The sequence below is a fragment of the Acinonyx jubatus genome, chromosome C2 (assembly GCF_027475565.1).
Source record: "Acinonyx jubatus isolate Ajub_Pintada_27869175 chromosome C2, VMU_Ajub_asm_v1.0, whole genome shotgun sequence".
NCBI classification, from domain to species: Eukaryota; Metazoa; Chordata; class Mammalia; order Carnivora; family Felidae; genus Acinonyx; species Acinonyx jubatus.
In genome coordinates, this window is record NC_069384.1 from 68,520,238 (window position 1) to 68,538,796 (window position 18,559).

Here is an 18,559-nt window from a genome sequence, read left to right on the forward strand (position 1 = left end):
AAAACTTAAAAAAAGAATTTATGCCTTTGATGTATACAGTGTTTTAAATTACTCAATTCTTTTCATCATTCATGTATTCCGTCCATTAATATTTAAGTATTTTTCTGTATGTGCAGGTCTATGGTAAGTGCTAGGAAGACAGCAATGACTAAGGCCAACTCCATGCCATCAAGAAGTGCTTATTGATGTGTCTCATTCTGACTTTTGTCAAGGTTTTCATTATACCTATAGTCAAAATGATCAGTGGAATAAAATCAATTAATGAAAAGAGAAAACCACAAGACTGGAATGTTGACACATACATGCTTTCAACTAATGTTACATTTGTTTAACTGATGACTACTCTTTGCCCCTCTTTCCACTAGTTACTTTGTTTTTTTTTTAATTTTTTAAAAAAATGTTTATTTATTTTTGAAGGAGACAGAAACAGAGCATGAGCGGGAGAAGAACAGAGAGAGAGGGAGGCACAGAATCCAAAGCAGGCTCCAGGCTCTGAGCTGTCAGCACAGAGCCTGATGCGGGGCTCAAACTCACAAACTGTGAGATCATGACCTGAGCCAAAGTCGGATGCTCAATCGACCAAGCCACCCAGGTGCCCCTACTTTTTGTATGTTAAAAGATGTTTGTCTTGGGGGTGCCTGGGTGGCTCAGTCTGTTAAGCGTCTGACTCTTGATTTCAGCTCAAGTCATGATCTCATAGATGGTGAGTTTGAGCCCTGCATCAGGCTCTGTGCTGACAGTGTGGAGCCTGCTTGGGATTCTCTGTCTCCCTTTCTCTCTGCCCCTCCCCTGCTCGCTCGCTCTCTCTCTCTCTCTCTCTCCCTCTCCCTCTCCCTCTCTCTCTCCCTGTTAAAATAAAGACATAAACATTTAAGAAAATAGATTTTTTAAAAAAGATATTTGTGTCTGAAAAAGATGTGTTTCTTACAAAGGTTATTTAGTTATCAGACACTATTGAGGACAGAAGCCTGTGGTGAAATGAACTTTTGGGCTGAGAATGGAAGTCTCAGCCCAACCCTGTTTTTCTGATTGGCCATTTAAAAGTGGTAGTTTTACTTTTGCTCCATCCAGAAGAAAGGTATTCCTTATGAGTTGACAATATAAGGAAAAATAAATGAAAATTTAAACCAAGTGATAAGATGTCATTGGTCCCTCAGGATTGAATAAGTCTATAGATTCCTGACCAATATTGATTTGGGTCCCCAAAAGATACCTGGATAAACAGCTTGACAGAGGGGAACATTATGATCCAAGAACCCTGGTATTGTGCCCCTACTCAGATGCTGTCTCTGCCCTCTTCAACTGGCCCTGAAGGGTTCTGGGGTCCAGAGTCACCTCATGGGCCTGACCCTCCTGTGCCTATTCCTTGTCCCTTACCCTACTCCCCAATGCTAGCTGCCCTGTCAACATGGTTACACCTCTACACAGCAACAGAATCAGCTTTCCAATCCAGGAAAGCCATGCAGGTGTTCTTGGTCACTTGCACTTGACATCTAGAGAGCCAAGCCAGAAACTATGAATTGAGAAATTGAGGGCTGTAGAATGCTGATGAGCAAAATTGTGCACAGCCTTATCTGTCTGCTTATGTGAGAGTGTTTCTAAGAAAGTCCCTAAAGTCTCTGTCACTCAGACAGCTTTTGTTTGAGTGAGAGAGTCAAGCCATACTCAGGAGCAATAGCTGAATCATGTCCCAGCATCATAGTGGTGTGGAAAGCCACTTAGATAGGCTGGCCCTGTTTATAGACTCTAAAGGTCCCGTGTTTCTTCCTGCTCATGTCCTTTGTTCTGTTAGAGGTCAAAACACTCTCCATCACTGTTCCACTGTTTTGCCTGAAGTCTTACCTGCTCTAAGGACCAGCTGAAAACTCATCCACTCTGCCTGCACATGCCAGTCCATAGCTACTCCTTCTTAGATTTAGTGATCACCACAGATACATTCTTTAAGTTTGGCATATTCTGTACTGTTTGGGAATGTCTTGTCTTGGCCACTATACCTGGTGGTAAAGTGTGGCATGGGTAGCATGCTCTGCTTCAATCATTTGGGTAATGGCATCAAGAGAAAGTAGCTGGAGAAGCAGCAGAAGGAAAGCTGGAGTAGCTTTCCTTCTCAGAAAGTGGTGGTGGGCTGAGGTCAGGGGAGGAAGGGATAAGGTATAACTTGACCTAGTCCCAAGAGAAAAGTAGACATTGCAGTCATCACCTTCAATCACCCATTTACTCTATCGCCATGGCCCTACGGGCAGGACTATTTCCCTCTTCATTTTCGTTCCCTTAAGACTTGCTTTCCCCTGCAGGGCCAAGGCCATTACTGATGTTTGTTTTAACCTCATTTATCTGTGAAAGAGATTGGCTGCATAAAGTGAGAGGAAGAAGGCAGGTGACACCATTCCATGTGATTTACTCTAGAGCCCTGCCCCATCAAAGGAAGCCTTGTTGGTTTTCTTTGTGACTTCCAGAATGTCTAGCTCAGTGACATAAAATATGTGCTTTGTAAGTATGTGTTGATTGTTTGAGTAACATTTGCCAAGCTACATAAAACAAATGAAATGAATAATAACTCATTTATTTATGGGGCAACTTTCACCATTCAGAAGATAGAAATAGCCTTATAGCAGCAAAGAAGCCCATGCACATTGAGACCAGAACTTATTGACTTATGACTGTGTAAATTCAAGTTCCTGATTGAGCCATCTTCAATATTTCTTAGAACAGAAACTAAAGGGAGGTGCTATGACTTGCTGGTATGTTAGTGATGTCTACCCAGGAAGGAGGAGACAGTGAAATTCCTAGATATTTAATATGGGGACAGACATCTCTCTGTACATCTCAGTACGGTCTGGCAAGGGTTAGGTGGTTTACTCTGTTCAAGAAGTAAAATTGTTTGAATATTCAAAAAAACTGCTTGAAGAATAAAGTCAGGAAATCTACCTGGGATACCTGGTTTCCCAGTGAGACTTCAAAGAAAAGTCTTTACCGATAATACCAAGTGTTGGTGAGGATGTGGAGCTCCTGGAACTCTCTTTGCTGGTAGAGTGTATATTGGTGCAATAACTGGGAAAAAATTTAGGTGGTATCTATTATGTATCTCCCCATGACCCTACAATTCTGTGCCTGGATATGCTCAACAGGTATGAGGGTTTCTCTTTATTATAATATGTACAAGAATATTCATTATCAGCTTTATTCATAACAGCCCCAAACTGTAAACAACCATAATGTTTCTATATGCAGTAGAATGGCTAAATACATTGTTGTGTATTGATGCAACAGAATGTTATACAGCAACCAGAAAGAGCACTCTATTGGCATACTAACAGCATGAAGGAATCTTACAAACAGAATGTTAAGCAAACAAGCCAAATATAAAAGTATACATACTCTACTCATTTATATTAAGTTTATGAACAAGCAAACCTGTTGTGTGGGGTAGAGGTCAGATAAAGATTAGTCTTGATTGGAAGGGGGAGTGAGGGAACATTTGGGTAGTTGTAAATGTTGTAAATTATTGTCTGGATGGTGGTGACATCAGTGCATACATATGCAAAGATTTACCCAGCTCTTAAGATTTGTACACTTTGCTGTGTTCAAGTTATACTTTAATAAAAGAAAAAGAAAAGGGAGAAAGAAAAAGGAGCTGTTACTAAAGTATGACACTGAGTAGTTTGCCCCAGACCTCTGTATCTTTATTTATTGGCAGGTTATCAGTGTCCTTATGGCTCTTGCCTCTGAAGCTTCTGGTGAAGTTTAGCTTCTTACTCCTGTTCTCAACTTGCTCTGGAAAGAGTTCAGGTCTGGGAGTCAGGAGGCTTCTGCTATAGTCTCTCTACCCCTCCTGCCAGCTGTTTACTTATGGGTAGGATCACCAGGGAAGTCTATGAAAGAGGCATCTCAATGCCTCCTTCACCTATAACCCACAGAGTTTGGTGAAATCATGTTAGGTACAACATGTTAAAGAGTTTTAGGAAAAATCAAAAATCAAAAGCGTCACCCAAATACCAAGATGATTATTATACTTGAACTTGATGAAGTTGATAGCAGCTACTGATTTTAATCATATGAAATGCTGCCATTAAAGACCATGTTGTGACTTCAGACAATTGGGCAGTGATTTATGAATCATTTTGGTACTCAGCCCAAGGCAGTCAGTTGCACATGAGGGTGACTTGTGTGTAGGGAAATGCAGTGATTACAGAAGCAGCTATTGCCACGAGGCCTGGGGGTCCTCCAGGCGACACACTGGTCAGCATCAGGGGTTCAGGATGATGTTCTTTTCAAAGTGAAGGCTTTGGACCAATGTAGCTAGGTGAACAGTGCTCTACTCAGACAATCCAGTCTAGTTCTGGCTATTCTACCAAATGGCTGTGTGACAGAGGCAGTCCCTTCACTTCCCTGGGCCTTAGTTTTCGTATATATAAAATGGGGCACTAGATGTCTTAGGTTCTAGAGCTTTAACTTCCTGTGTGTCTTCCTCATACAGCTAACTCTCAGTTATTTCTGTACATGTATTATGTGGTCAACTTTAAATCCCGAACTGACTTTCTCTTTTCATGTGGCTGTTTTCTGTCTATCCTAGTCTTTGTGTTCAGGAAAGGCAGATTCATTTTTGAACAAATAGATCTTTCATAACTCAGCTGTGAACAATCATGTTGTCTCCTACCAATTATTCTGGATTATTGATTATCCATCATTCTGATCACCCAGTATCTTTCTACCATTAGTGCAGGTGACTAAGTGCTGCTGAATGACACCACTCTGTCCCTGTCCCTCCTGCTTCCCTCTGCTCCATTGGATTCCTAGCCTGGCATGCCTTGATGAGCAAAGCTGAGCATTGGTAATGTTCTGGGTTTGGCCACGTTTTCCTAAGGATCGTGAGGGCAGCTCCGTCAGTGCTTCCAGGGCCTCGGGTCTGGCACCTGAGCCAATGACAGTACTGGTGTGAGGAAGATGAAGCCAGGGAGGAGAGACCTGCCAGCGCTGGGGAGGTGAGCACTGAGGTGTAGCACGACATGCTTATGGGCTTCTTGCCCAGCCTGAGCTTTTTAAGGCTGAATGAAAATGCAGAGCCAAGGAGAAAATCTCTCATTCTCCCCAGGCCAGGCTGGGCAGAGGTCTTATTCTGCATGTGGCAGGACCTGGGGAAGGAAGAGGAGGGGTGATGGGGCCAGGAGAGGGTGACTTGGCAGTGTCTGGGAAGGAATCAGGCCCTAGTATTATTGCTCAGGGAACTGGAGAAAAGCTGCGTGGCACCTTTATTTTTCCTGTTCCTTCATGACCGTTTCTGCAGGGATTTTTCTTCCTGTCTCTCATGTTCCAGATTCTTCTGTGGGGGTTCTGTGGGTCAGGGGCAGGAAACTAGGCCAGGCCTTGGCCTCTGAAGACACTGTTTTTTCCCTGGCAGCACCCCCCTCTTTGGAGAATAGTCCTGATTCCTGCTCTTGGGGTGTCTAAGCCCTTTTCTCTGAAGTTTTGTGCCTTCTTTTCTCTGTGTTGCCTCCACCACTCCCTCATTTGGTGTGAGAGTTTGCTTTCTGTAGCCCCTCCTAGATGATGGCATACTGACACTTCCCTGCCCACTCCCAGCTGAAGTGGTACTCACTTCAAAGCAGGCCCCCAGTGGGGACTAAGGCCACTGATTCCACCTATAACCAAATCCTTTGGGTTCTGCATTCTGGAACTGTTTTGCAATGTGGTGGTGCAGATTTCTTTTTTTCTAAATTATCCATAACAGTGACAAAACCTTGTTTTTGAATGTTAATTTGATTTTTGGAAACAGCCCAGCTTCATTTGGGGAAATCTAGAGGAATAGGAAACCAAATCTGGGCAAGCTGAGTGATAGTGGTTTTAGTATTAAAAAAAAAAAAAAAAAAAAAAAAAAGCAAGGTTTGCCTGTGAAATAATGATGCAATTTACTTATTGTTTATTTAAAAATGACAGTGAAGGTTACTCTCAAGAAGAGACCAAAAAATGTTTTCAGCATCTACTGGGATAAGCATAGAGCCCGGGGGGGCAACTACAAGGAAGTCCCCATTTTTCTGTTCAGTTTGGGTCGGGGGTTGCTTATGGGTCTGCAGCATCATACAAGGCCAGGGCACTCTCTGTGACTGCAGACACACTCCTGTGCCTTGTGGGGAGGGAGGAGTGGACTAATTTGGGGCTACTGCCAAGTCCCCTATAAATCCGAATTCAGATGTTGCTGGGGAGGGAGACTGAATGAGAGGATCTGTGTCAGAGAGGACCGCCTGATGTGGACAAAGCTCACCCCAAGCCAGTGGACCTGCATAGAACCACAGGCAAAAAAAGCTTGAGAGAAGTGGGAATAGGTCAATGTGTTCCTTATGTAATTCAAGTGGCCTTTGTCAAGCTGTCTTAAAGAGCTGTTCTTTGAAAGAGTTGGGACTGTTAGAGCCGGGGTCTGGGCTATGACCAGACAGTCTGGTTCCCAATGACTCAGGCTGTTTTTCAAAACAGTGACCGAAGACATGGGGGAAGTTGAGATGGCTGCTGGAGAGAACTCTCGCCCAAAGCTGTGAACAACCAGGTTTTTCTTTCGTGGGTGGGGTCCTCGATGGTGAACTGATGTCGGGGACATTCTAAATACATCTATCCAGTTGCTGAGCTCAGAGTCGGCAAGGGGTCTATTCTGGGGTAGGGGGTAGAGCTGATGCAGATGGATCATCTACTGTGTACCAGGCATTTATATACATCATCTCAGGTAAGCTGGACATTATGATCCCCAATTACAGATGAGGAAACAGAGCTACATATAGTGAAGCCACTTCCTATGATCTCCTCACTGCCTTCTCCCTTCTCATTGCACTCTTGTTCAATCTAAGTGTTCTGCATGTTGCATTATGATTATTTTTCCACTCACAGCGATTCTAATGGAATTGGTTTAGGGTGGGGCCAGGATTTGGTATTATTTTAAAAGCTCTCTAGGTGATTTTCATGTGCAGCCAGGGATGAGAACTGCTGGTCTAGATCATAGATTTTTCATTTTTATGTATCCCCAGGATCTAGATCAAATTTGAGTGTGTTTCAGAATGAGTTGGAGAGTTTGTTAAAACACAAGTTGCTGGCCCCATTCTCAGAGTTTCTGATTCAGCAGGTCTGAGGTTGACCCAAGAATGTGCGTTTCTAACAAGTTTCCAGGCATTGCTGCTGCTGCTGCTGCTGATAGTGGTGGTCTAAGGACTAATTCTGTAAGAGCCCCTGATCCCTTGGAACAAGTGTATGCACTCAGTGGATGCTGATTGAATTGGGTACACACCAAGTTGTCCAAGGATTTGAACCCTGGCTTGATTGGTAGCAAAGCCTGCCCTCTTACTATGATTCTAGGCCTACTGTCAGGGAACCTGGAAGGACAAATGAGGTGGCCCTGGTGTCTGCTTTACCTCTGAGAGGAGGGTAGAATGCAGCAGTCTTTAGAGTCTCCTCACAGGGAGAGACAATACCAGTTTCTTGTGAGAAAGCCTAGTGGCTGTTGCATGTTCAGAAATTCTGAGTGGAGGTTCGAGGCAACTAAGAGGTCCTAAAGTCCTAAGCCAGGACACAGATTGCTGATGCAAGGTGTGACCTGACAAAAGATGGTCACGGATGTGCACATCCCCGAGTGTTTGTTATACAGGGCTGGTTGAATCTGCTTTAACAAATTCCACCTTGTTTGTGCTCCACAGGAAATTCAGAAGATGGTTTAGTGATGTCAGAGGTTGAGGAGTGGGGTCCTGAGCCATCCTGAGTAGGGGAAAGGTTTGTTGGGGTAGAGCAGCTGTGACAGTCTGGGTAACTGGAACTGGAAAGGATGTTTCAGGCCAGAGTAGGAATATGGTGTTTAGAAGAGGGGGAGGAGAGGTATGTCGGCAAATGCAGCAGAAGATGTGGGGAGTTCCCTTCTCCTTCTGGAGGGATGTCTTGGACACCTGGAGACTTACGTTACCAGGTTTTGTTGAACAATGAATGATTTTTAAAAATCCACCCTAAAACAAATCTTCATTTAGTGCTTGCTAGGTGCACAACATTGTTCTAAATGCTGTGTGGGGCCTCCAAAAAATAAATAATAAAATGCAGAGTATGATATGTCACATAATTGGTGCAGATGGGTCTTCAAGAATTGGGGGAGGAGTCCTTTGGGCTGTGCGCCTGTGGAAGGCTTTGGGAAGGTTGAGTCCACTGGTCCTGCAGGCTGAGTGAGTGTGAGATGGGTGGTGATATTATCACTCTGTCAGTGATAATAGACAGAGTGACGTTGGGGTGTGGCTCCTAATGTATGAGTAGCTTAGGCTAGGTATAATGGAGATTTGTGGGGAGTGATGGTGAGGATGTGGATGGCAAGGGGAAATGAATGTAAGATCCTTGTTCTGGATTGTTGTTCTATCCCGCCCTCAAAGCATGAGAACTGGGACGCTTGGGGACCCTTCTGGGGCCCCCTAACTTTGACAGTAGGGCTGCTGGTACTGACTACTTCTTAGAAGAGTTTCTCCAAGGAGTCCTCACACACAAATTTTCATCTTTTTGGTTTTCCAGAAATTTTGGAGTTGGAGGGAGGACAGGAAAGCTCCCCTCTACTACTTTTTACAGTTGGGAGGACTGGGATTTAGGGAAGGGAATGGGCAAAAATATGATGCTCTGGGTGTGGGTTGGATGCAGGGGATGGATGAGATGGACATGTGAATGGAATGCTGTTAGCTTAGGGCAGGGGTGAAGGGCACAGTCTTCCTGGAATAGCACTGGGACGTGGACGCTTGATTCTAGCATTGTTTCTTATGCAATTTGTATTTTAGTGGGTCTGGGAAGAACTATGGAAAATAAGAGAGGTCAGAATGGCGGTGATGTGGGGACCATGGGGCCGGCCATGGCTACAAACCTGAGCCAGAGCGGGCTGGTGATGCAGGAGGCCTACATGTGAGTGGTCACCAAGAAGTTCCCGACTGACTGGGCTGTCTTTACCCATGAGGGTAACAGCAATGACATCCATGTGGCTGGCACTGGTGAGGGGGGCCTGGAGGAGATGGTGGAGGAGCTCAACAGCAGGAAGGTGATATATGCCTTGTGCAGGGTGAAGGACCCCAACTCTGGCTTGCCCAAATTTGTCCTCATCAACTGAACAGGCGAGGGTGTGAGTGATGTGCAGGAGCATGCGCCAACCATGTCAGCACTGTGGCCAGCTTTCTGAAGGGGGCCCATGTGACAGTCAATGTGAGGGCCAAGGAGGACATGGAGCCTGAGTGCATAATACACAAGATAGCCAGGGCCTCAGGTGCCAACTGCGCCTTCCATGGGGAGAGTTGCCATTTCCAGGACATGGGCCCCCAGGCCCCTGTGGGCTCTGTGTACCAGAAGATCAATGCCATGTCTTATATCTGAGCCAGCAAAGACAGCTTCTGGGCCAAAGCAGAGGAGGAAGAGAAGGAGGAAGAGGAGGAGAAGGAGGAAGAGGAGGAGGAAGAAGAAGAGGAGGAGGAGGAGGAGACAACTCACAGGCTGGAGAAGTGGCGGGAAGAGGAGAAGTGGCAGCCACTGGAGCAGGAGCATCAGGAGCAGGAGCTGTGTGAGGCCTCCCTCCAGGAGCAGTGCTGTCGGGAGGAACAAGGCGGTGAGGCTGGACCCCAGGGGAAATGTGAGCAGCAGGAAGTAGTTTCAAGGAATAGAGAGGAACAGGAGCCTGTGTGTAAGCAGCCAGCACATGCATGGAGGATTTTCAAGCAGAAGGAAAAGGCCATGTCCACCACTTCTGTCTCTAGCCCCCAGCCAGGTGAACTGAGGAGTCCCTTCCTGCAGAAGCAGCTCACCCAACCAGAGACCCACCTTGGCAAAGGGCTGACCCAAGCTTCATCAAGGCCCAGGGTAGATCTCCATTAGGAGTCAGTACCTAGCACTCTGCTGTGTCTGGTACAGACGGAAGACGCCCCAATGCTGCAGCACTAAGATGGTGGCTCTGAGCATGTGGACGATGGGGCTGAATGGAAAAAGGCTCTGTGCTCAGACCCTATATGACTACCAGGCAGCCAAGGACACTGAGATCTCCTTCAACCCTGAGAACCTCATCATGGGCATTGAGGTGATCATTGAACGCTGGTAGCATGGCTTTGGGCCAGATAGCCACTTTGCATATTTCCTGCCTACTCTGGAGCTCATTGAGTGAGGACCCTCCACTGCTGGCTGCACCAAGGCCATCCTTCCTTTCTCCGCCCAGATGTGCTTCACTTATTGCTGGGAGAGGTGGTGTTCATGGTGTGAGAGCCATAGACACTTCTCCAGGAATGGAGGAGTCTTGTCTTCCCATAGAAGATAAGCCCTTGGGCTTTCTCAGTCTCAGTGGCTCAGCCTCTGTCTTTCTAAATGCAGCATTACCCTGCTGATTCCCAAACATGCTCTGGTAGCTCCCAGGGCCTGATCAGCCTGGCCTTTGACCCCAGCAGAAGACATTGAACCAAGCCCTGCCCATGACCAGTCCTTCAGTGACCTCTGCCTGAGGAGAATGGCACTGCCAAGCCTGGGCAGGGGCATTTGCCTTTTCTTTCTTTTCCTCTGGACTCTAAAGGGTGTTGGCTATGGCTGTTAGTGACCCTGGGAACCGTGAACTTAGTAGAGTTTATGCCTGAAGTCAGAGTCGGTCGTGAAAGTTTGGGCAACAGTAGATCATCTTTCTGGATCCTGCTTTGTGCTCCCGGTCCTCTCTCCCATTGCCTGGGCTGTGGTCTGTGAGCAGTGGGGACAAGGGTGACCAAGCCTCCATCTGTGTATATGAAAGAAGCTATGAAAACATCAGCAAACATGTATCTTTTTGTGTGGCGAACCCTCTTCTGCTGGCCCTAGTGTGTGCTCTCAACTGATTCTGGCTCAGGAAAAGTAACCAGAGTGCTTATGCCTGCTGTCTCGCCTATTTCTCTCCCAGCCCACCTGTGTCTGCTTTCGGAGTAAGAATTGCCCTACACAGGCCCAGAGGTAATTTGCCCTGTTGTGACCTGAATGCCCATGTGTGGAAACAAACTCTTTTCCTGGGTGTCTGTGATGTGTTTGTGTGCACACAGGTACCCTCAGACCTTGGGCTAACCACTAGCCATCTGAAAGAGGCATAAACATTAAGATGTAGGGGGAAAAAAGAAGGAAAAAGAAGAGAGGGGAGGTCAGAGCAGCCCCAGGCAGAGCATACGTTTCCAACATCTCTTAGTGGCCCCAGCAGGCTGGCATCTCAGGGTTCGCAGGGCCTGTCCTAGTACTGTGGTTTCAGGAGTGCCGTCCCCCAACCAAAGTTCATGCTGCTTCCACCCTTCCAGCCTTCCCTGGGCCTCCATGCCCACCTCTGGGCCCAGTGAGAGCTAAACATTTAATCAGAACTGCAAGGTCCTCTCTCCCTGCTGGATTGTCCATTAGACAGTGACTTAGCTGGTCTGGAGGAACCCCCTTGTGCCACTCCCCCTGCTAAAACCAGTCATGGCTCCCCTAACTTTGAAGTCTGCCAGATCTGACTAAAGGAGGAGGGGGAGGTGTTTGTGCTCTACTCCACCAGGGGTATCACCCGTGAGTATTTATACCAGAGAGGAGTGTTCTGTTGCCTTGGCAACTTTCTTGCATGGGCTCTGGTGCTCAGAATATCTGACAAATCTCAGTGTTTCACACTCAATGGGCAGAGATGGAGGAGCAGATGAAAGGGTGAATCTCAGTGATCAGGGCCAGGGCCAAAGATATAAAGGGTGGCTAAGATAGCAAATGTCAGAAACTGCTGGGGTCACAGAGGTATCCTCCAGTTCCTCCCTGTCTGCCATCTCTCCTTCCACCTTTTCCCCTGTAGTTACGTCTCTCCCTTCGGTGATGCCCCTGGGGCCTCTTAGTTCTATGTATCATTCAGTCACTGGCATGAACAGGGGGTGCCCTCATGGGCAGAGTGTCCTGCTGGGTGCTGAAGGGAAGTGGTAGGTACAGAGGGAGGAAGAATCAAGGTCCAATGTGTGGCTTTTCACCATTGCTTTGGTCCTTAGAGAGCTCCCACTTGGTGGGGGAGAGCATGGCATCGTTGCCATGGCATTTCTGCTGGAAGGAAAGGGAAGACAGTGGGGTGATGAGGCCCAAAGTTTAGGAGTGTGGTGTTCTCTGATGTTCTTCTCTGATGTTTGTGTCATGGTACATATAATCAGATGTGGGATGGCAGAAATAGTTCATTGCAGAGATAGTTGGTGCATCTCGGGCAAGGCCAGGGTCAGGGAGGATGCTAGAGGGCCTGCAGTAGGAGGGTCTGGGGAAGCTGGCTCTGACGAGGAGAGTCCCTGTGTATCAGAGAAGCTCTCTCCTCTCAGATTCCATCCACGGGACCTTTTCCTGTGATTATGCAGTCCTCTATAAGAACGCCTCCTTAGATATAGGAGACTAGAATACTGAGGAGGCAAAGGGCCATGAGGTTGATAGCACCCTTTTAGGTTGTTCTTTGGAGAAAATATGCTGAATAGGTGTTTGTGTGTCTAAGTCCAGGTGTCAATGTTGAATAAGTGGAGCTTCCTCAGAAATACAACCAAGATCTGTACCTTCTGTGGCTTCCTATGATGGGATCCTTCTGACCCATAATTTGGCCAGCATTTGAAATGCATAATTGTCTCTATTACATCTGTAATTTATTATGTACCAGCCATATGCTAGGCTCTGTATGGTAGAGACTCTTTGGAGTGACTCTTTCCTGCTTTGCTGAGAACTGCTGGGCTATGGCTCCTCTGACTTGTTAGGAACAAGGGAGTGAGTGCAGAGAGGAGCAAGGCAGAGCCTGGGTCTCAGTGAGAAGGAAAGTGAGAGTGGTCACACCAAGGTGCCTGGGATTCCCTCACACAGGGGTTTCAAGGAAGGTGTGGGCATTGGCTTTTAATCTGCTGAGGAGGTAGGTAGGTAGAACCCTGGGGTTTGAATGTTAGGACATCAGGGGTCATCTTTGAAGGAACAGTTTCAGGAGAGTAGTGGGGGCAAGGAAAGCATAGCTGAGAATTTTTGCATTATCTGGGAGTGCTTCCTGGCTCCAACCTCATTCTCTCCTGGTGTCCCGTGATCCCTTTTATTTTGGTTCTGTGGGCAGTGGAGATGGCTTTTCTATGGTGCTTTGCTGCCTTTCTGCTACTGGGAAGTGCAGGGAGGTACTGTCTTGCTGACTCTCATTTTATACCCTCAGGGTCCCACATTGTCACCTGGTACTTCCAGCCAGCAGGTTATCTCTTTTATGACCCCTCTCATTCAGTGATCAAGGTAGATCCTGGTGAAGCTGTGAGCTTGCTCTTTTAGGTCCCTTTGCCCTCTGGTTTCTAGCTCACTTCAGTCTCCCCAAATAGGATCAGTGATCCAGCTCCAAAATGACCCCTTCCTCCTCTCCAAAGCATCAGAATTCTTGCTCTCTCAGGCAGCTAATAAATTCATGTATGTTTTGCAACTTATGATGGACTGGTAATAGCTCAAAGGGCTTTCCTCATGGGAGAATTTGATATTTAAAAGAAGAATGTTAAACTGAGGAAGTAGATCTCTAATGGTAGAATTTCAATTGCCATTGACAATCAGGTGGAGTTGATATTTTGGGAACCCTGAGCTGTATTTACAGAAAAGCAGTTATATCCGCCCCCCCCCTCTGCTTTAAGTCTGTCAGATTTTATCATGAGGATGGAATTTAGTTCATGGTTCCCCAAACCCAGCTCCAGGGGAAACATGCAACATTTGGCAGGTGGAAGAGGAAATTGACATTTTTTGTGCTATCTCAGAGCGTATAACTAACTGGGTCTTCTGAGTAGTATTAATGGAAAAACTATATCATTGACAACTGGATGGGAATGAAAAGGCCTGCTCTCAGGTGGAGCTGAAGGGAACTAACCTTTAACTCATGCCATCTGTATGCCCTACATTATGCCAGGTACCTGACACTAAGACACTTGTCTTATTTACTTTTCAGACAGGGTGGACAGCCAGCCCATGTACACTTAGGTGGAACAACGGTCATTTGTCCCCACACTGTTCTGACTCCAGAGTCTTATCCCGTGTCTGTATACTAAAATGCTGGACAAGGTTCCCTGTGATCTTCTGTTCCTGGCAAGGCTGTGATCCCTCACTAGAGCACAGAAAGAAGTCCTTCTTGGGGAGGGAAGTGTACTAGATTCTTCTGGGCTTGACCCTGTTTGGGGGCCTCTCTTGCTCTATTGATGGGAATAATTAAATGTTGGCTCAGGGATTCTGTTTCCATTCTCTTCTCTTATCAGGACATACAGTTCCTAACTCACTGAGCAGCTGAGTTGCCTTCCCTGGGGGCTTAGGGAGCAGCCGAGGGCTGTCTCACCCTGGGTGAATGGTGACCCCTCATGCCCTCCCCCCAGCTTCAGGTTTCCTTTTCCTGAGTTTGTGATTCATCATTTTTTCACTTGAATATCTTAGAGGAACCTTAGGCAGAATGTCTAATGTGGAACTGATCAACCTGATCATCACCCTTTCCCCCAATTTTATTTTTTGCTAGGCTTCTCTAGTTCTGAATATGGGACTCTGATTCTCTTGGTTTGAAGTCAGATTACTTTTGATTCCCCCTTCTCCTGTTCCCCAGTCACAAGGACTTTCATGTTCATCCTTGAAATAATTGGGAGACTAGTCCTTGCTTGCCATCCTCAGCACCATCCCCTAGTTGGGACCCTTCTCGTCCCATGCCTATCAGTCCCCTTCTCTGGCTCTCTGAGCACTGCTGCTTTCCTTTTCTTAAACTCCCCTGCCCAAGCACAGCCAGTGGTTTCTCATAGCCTTCTGGTCAAGGATTGGACCCTTCATTCCCTTAGCCTGGCCCCTATTGTCTCACACAACCCAACTGGTCTATAGTGTTTCCCACCAGCTCTTCTAAGTGAAATGGTCTTCCACAAAGCATGTTTCCTGCTTTTTCTCCTATGGATGAGATTATTCCTGCCCCACATGCCCTCACTGTCTCCTTTCCACCCCCCCTCCCCAATCCTCCCCCTGAATCCTTTAAGGCCTGCCTCTAGTCCCCTTCCTACACAGAATCTCCTGTGCCCACCAAAATCAGAAGCAACACTTCCCGCATTTAAACTGTGCTATGATTTATTTTTGTATGCCTTCTTTGACAATTTTTGTAACATTTCACTAATTGTTAATTTTCACATTTTATCACCCTGGTTGCAAATTAATTCAGGGCAAGGACTGTTTAATATACCATTTTCTTTTCCATAGCATTTAGCGCAATGCAGGGTGTTGGCCAGGGACTGCCAAGTTCTCATTCTTTCTATTCACTGCACCCTCCTCACACTCACAGCTCTGTTCTTATCCCCAGGAACCTTCCCTTATTAACCCTAGCAATTTTTCAGCCTATCAGTGTCTTTGCCCCTGTTACTTCCTGCAGTCCTTCTTATACCCAATTCTGATCCAAGTCTTACTGTCTTAGAGAAGCAGTGTGATCCAGTGCAAAGTGCACAGACCATGGAGCCAGGTGGGCCTGGGTTTGAATCTTGCATCTACTATTTACCAGCTGTGTGGTTATGAGTAAGTTACTTAACCTCCTTGAGGCTAGGCTTCTTCAACTCTGAAAATGGGGGAACTATTTTTTTTTTTTTTTTTTTTTTTTTGAGAGAGCTCTTGTGGGAGGGTAGAGGGCTAGGGAGAGAGAGAGGATCTTAAGCAACCTCAGGCAGTGCTGAGCTCAACTCAGGGCTTGATCTCACGACCTTGAAATCATGGCCTAAGTTGAAATTAAGGGTGGGACACTTAAGGGACTGAGCCACCCATGTGCCCCGGGGAAACTATTCTTTATCCTCAGGTAGAGGTACACAATAGACCTTCCAAAAAGATGAGACTCCTTCCCCCACTACATCCTCAATTTCTCCCTCTTCCATATGGCGTTTCCTGAGTATTCCATTTGATACTCAATTCTGCTATCTCTGCAGTCCTGTAGCATTTATAGTGTCAGGGACTCAGGTGTATAAAAACTGCTCATTTCAGAAATCCAGAGACTGAGGCCCAGAGAGCCTTGCCACAGGTTGTGCTGAGCCCATGTGTGGCCAAGCCAGGTCTAGCTCTCAGGCCTGAGTCCCCCTAGTTGTTTGTCAGCACCATGCTATCTGTTGTCTGCATGCTCTGACCCACCAGCATGAGCCCTTCCTCAGCACCACAGTGTCCTGCACTTTGCAGAAGGAACATGGAGGAGGTACTTAATAAATACTTGTTGATGCTGTGTTTATGCATGTATGTCTTACTCCCCTGATGAACTGTATGTTTCCCCAGGCCAGAAGCACGCCCAGCTTTATGCTGTTCTTTGTCCCTTTTTGGTATTCAGTACAGACCTGGATTTAATAATGGTAGGTTAATTTCAGGCCCAAGAACGAGGATTTTTGCAGCTGGGCAGGAGGCCTTCTCTCTGTGGTTTCTGGGGCTGTCCCCACAATATTCTGGTTACCTCTGGTGAGCATGATTCTGTGCAGTGTCCAGTTGTTACCTGCTCCAGGGAGGAAGCCTGTGTGTGCAGCGGTGGTGCACAACGAGCCTCCCGTTCGGTACTTCTGGGCCTCCTCCTCCCCCACTTCTCCTCCCCCCACCCACTCCCTGCACCATGCTGCTGTTCTGCCTGCTCTGGCTAAGAATATATCATCCTGGTTGCATAGCAACGAGTTTGGTTTCCTTTACTTCTTCTCCTCCTCCCACAAAACTGCCTGAGCTCTAAATTTAAGGTAGTGCGTCGGGAGATGTCACTACCCCACAAATGCCTCTGAAACCCAGCATTGTTCCTCCTATACTACTAGCTTTATGAGGACAGAAAATGACTCCTTTGTTTGCTATCCCCAACAGCTAGTATGGATCTTGGCATATAGTAGGTGTTCAGTAAATATCTGCTGGGTGATGAGTGAATGAATTGTTTTCTCAGAATCCCTAAAGTTGAGAGGTGCTTCTGGGACTGGGAAAGGTTATCACTGACTCTGGAATGGTCTGATCACTTTTGGCTGGACACCTATCTCCTTTTTTTTTTTTTTTTTTTTTTTCCCTCCAGTCAACTAAGAAGGTGGTGGAGGGCAAGAAGGCATGTATTTCTTCATATTTTACTGGCATGTGGATGGCAAGTATGTTTTCCTCTTTCTTTTCTGGAAGCTGGTGGTTCAGTCAATCCACAGGATTTAAGGAGCCCAGTGGGAGGTACCAGTGTAATGGGGCTTCCTGCCTTGGAAAGCTCACAGTCTAAAGGGCTGGGGATAGATCACTCTTATTTTCAGGGGTAAGTTTTTAAGTCACAAAGTACTAGGTTTGAATCCCAGCTCTGCTAACTACAAGTTGTGTGGCCCTGGGTGGGTCCTTTTACTTAGCTCATGGATTGTAAGATTTATATGAGAAAAACCATGAATAGAGTCTAATAGAGTGTCAGGAAACAGGGGTGCCCATATTAGTGCAAATTTTCTTTCCCATTTTTAGTGAGAAGACAGAAACATACCAGAAAATGCTTGTCAGTGCTAGTGACGGGATGCCATCAATATGCAGACCCTGTAGAGAAAGTGGGACCCAGGAGGTATCTGCTTTTGGGGGCCAGAGGGAATGCTCTCCCTGGACCTAATGCATTTCCTTTTTTATTTTTCCTGGTTTAAAAGATAAGTGTTGGATTTCACAACTGACTTCCCCGTTGCCCTGTATTCATTTCCTTCCAAACATCCCCACAAAACAACATCGCAAAATGACCTAGTGTAAGCCTCAAGGGGGAGTGGGAGGTTCAGGGTCCAGAGGCAGGATGAAAGTTCAGGGGCTTCTCTGGGGTCATGGAAATAAGCTAGAGAAGAGGAGGCTGGGAAGAGGCTGCTGTTCAGCTAAAAATAGTGTCAGCAGTGGCAGCTGCTTAGGGAGCAACCAGAGGTCAGAAGCTGTGGCAGCCCCAGGCACACATTCCTGGCGAAGAACTTGGTATGGCTAGCTGTTCCCTGCCCCTTGAGATGGGATGGTGGGCAGTGCCTAATCACGTGTGTCACCTGTGCCTGCCCACAGTGAGCAGCCAGCATCTCATCTTCCCTTCCAGACCACACCACATGTGCACACCACATTGCTTCCTCCTCTTCCTGGTCACTTCACATGCTGCCCCCCCTACCTTGCCTTTCTATAGCAGTACAACAGCAACATCCATTTACTAGACCTTTACAAACCAGTCACTTTGTACTAAGTGTTCTCAGGCCTCTGTACTCTGGAAGTCTGTTGTCTGAGATAGCATCCTGGACCCATGGACTGCCAGAAAAACAATCGAAGAACAACCATTAAATAAACACAAAATAGATGAGATAACATGTTCCCATCCTGTATGAGTTGAGACCAGTGGTATTCGTGGGGGCCTTCTGGGTGTGTATTTGAGAAAGCTTGGGAGTTTCCTGCTTGAAAAAGGTGAGGATGAGCTCTCTTAAGGCCAGTGATCCAGAAAAAGCCCCCCCCCTCCCCCCAACCAGCAAGAGAATGGAAGAGGGGTGTTTTCTGGCTGGAGTTTGAGGCTGGACCTTGGGAGAAGATGTACACCAGAGGTGAGGGGTCTGAGGAGACAGGAGTCAAAAGTGTCCACATTTACTGCAGACTCATTCTGATAATTGGATAGATC

At 46.7% G+C, this 18,559-nt stretch overlaps 1 protein-coding gene and 1 pseudogene across 22 annotated transcripts in view; both read left to right on the forward strand.

Annotated features, from left to right (window-relative positions):
- KALRN (kalirin RhoGEF kinase) overlaps positions 1-18,559 on the forward strand; it is a 661,810-nt gene that overhangs the window by 93,026 nt on the left and 550,225 nt on the right. The window lies entirely within an intron of this gene.
- LOC113599813 (drebrin-like protein) lies at positions 8,226-18,559 on the forward strand (annotated as a pseudogene).